This window comes from Merops nubicus, unplaced genomic scaffold (genome assembly GCF_000691845.1).
Source record: "Merops nubicus isolate BGI_N331 unplaced genomic scaffold, ASM69184v1 scaffold9070, whole genome shotgun sequence".
In the NCBI taxonomy this organism is placed as follows: Eukaryota; Metazoa; Chordata; class Aves; order Coraciiformes; family Meropidae; genus Merops; species Merops nubicus.
In genome coordinates this window covers 38,905-40,865 of record NW_008580835.1, presented here as the reverse complement: position 1 = coordinate 40,865, position 1,961 = coordinate 38,905, and the positions used below count along the sequence as shown (strand labels likewise).

At 37.8% G+C, this 1,961-nt stretch overlaps 1 protein-coding gene across 1 annotated transcript in view; it reads left to right on the top strand.

Moving 5' to 3' along the window:
• Nucleotides 1-805: 805 nt before the first annotated feature.
• Nucleotides 806-1,961, top strand: part of LOC103774466 (wings apart-like protein homolog) — a 7,249-nt gene continuing 6,093 nt past the window's right edge. Inside the window, exon 1 of the mRNA XM_008941910.1 lies at nt 806-907. The gene's annotated coding sequence lies outside the window, so the exon portion shown is untranslated. The remainder of the gene's footprint in view (nt 908-1,961) is intronic.

Below are 1,961 nucleotides of genomic sequence, written 5' to 3'. Positions count from 1 at the left end.
TAAACATAAGTTAGCTACAGTAGTAACTTGTTTTCTTCACTAAAATGGAAGGACAGACTCAATGGTAGTGTAAAAGTAAGCTAAAAATAGAGAAAAATGAATAACTGCTGAGGAACTTAAGGTTGCCTACTTAAAATTAATGGCACTTAGCTCTTTACATGCCTTCTGAACAGTGAGAAAAATTTTCAGATCCATATTTGATAGGTGGAATTGCCAAGCAACAGTAGCAGAGCCTGGCTTAGTATTCAAATTTGAACTTAAGGGTGATTTGTGATATAGAAAGATCCTTGGAACTTGGGAGAGACAACAAAGGTCAACACACCAAATCATGCATGTTTAAGGGAGTTTTTAAAAGAGTTTTAAATTTCTAGTGTTTCCGAACATTTATCTGAATTTCAGGCATGGGAATGAAGGAGAAGCTTGTGTTTTATGGTTGGATGTATAGGCTCTTCAGAGGTGGAGCTGAGGTCAAGTCCTAAAAATTGTGTATAATTGCATTCTGTGTTACTTATATTTACATACAGACACATACATAGGCACTGAGGGCACTGTAGTCCCAGGATGCAGATTCAGGTTCTGCTGTGGCAGGACATTCTGCCACACAGTTCTATACTTACTGTGCCAGGGAGGGTATCTTCAGTGCCACAGTTTTGTGTGATTAATTACAAGCTCCAAGGAAATATTAGAGAATGATAAGTGAAACTTTACATTGGATAATAACCAAGAAACGTGGAACTGAATAAAGTGGGGTGAAGGCCCAAGGGAATGCTTTTTCTATTTGAAGGGAAAAAAGTCTCATTTGTAATAAAGCTTTTTCTTCTTCTTTCTAGGTAACTGTGCACAACCCAGAAAATCAAAGCTATCTGATAGCGTACAAAGACTCACAACTCATAGTGTCCTCAGCTAAGTAAGTTGTAACAGACATTTTCAAAGAGCACTGCACACAATAGGGGAAGAAAAAATGTTACACCTGAGGATTCTAGGGGGAAAAACCCTACAATTTCCACTGTTGCTTTTCATTAAATAATAATACTAAAATGAATGTAGATGATGGTATGGGGAACTACCTGAGTACTATCAATATGTAGTGCTGCTGGTGGTGGTTCTGTAGAAGCTGCAAACTGGATTCAGCTCCTTATGTGTCCAGTTAATACAAACACAGAAGAGGGCAGCTGGGCAGCTACATCCATTTGTGTTTTAATAATGCTGAAGTGTTTACTGAAATGGAGCGTAACAGGACTGAGAGTGTAACTAAGAATTAAAGTAGTGAAATTCTGTTCTTAGCTGTTCTCCCTGGCAAAGATGCTCATACAAACCTCTAACCCATTTATCAGTGTGGGTGAGGCCTCAGTTGATGGGCAGATTGCATCCCTCTTGTACTGCTCCTCAGAACAGAACAAACGAAGATGAAAATGTAACTCTGCAGGCCTCCCTGGAAACATAATTTAATGGTTGAAGGTTAGAAACTTTGTATGTTTCTTTAAAATTAAAAACCAAACAGAACCAAAGACAGAATCCCATACTTTACTGTGTTATTTAGACCAGTATGTTGTTTGACAGTTTTGGTTTTGTTTATAATTGAAAGCTGTATTGTTGGTTTTACATCAAGTCGATGTCACACAGTAGGGTCACACCTGTAGTCCAGTGAGATTAAGATTATGAGATTAAGATTTTACTGCTAAGAAGTCACACGTCATTTATTAATTTCTTACAGAATGGAAATAGCTCTGAGGACAGAGCAGGAGAATATTTAGATAATACTCTCAGAATAATGTGCCTTGAGGTCGGAGGATATGAAAGGCTGGATTTCTAGGGAGAGGAGGTATCTTTTGTAAGATCCCATGGTGAAGCTGGAAAGAAAAGATTTTACTTTTTGCTCTTGAAGTCTCAAGCTGATAAAGCTCTGTGCCACAAACCTTCCTAAGTTTGTTTTTTTTTTTTTACATTTTCAGCTGAGCTAA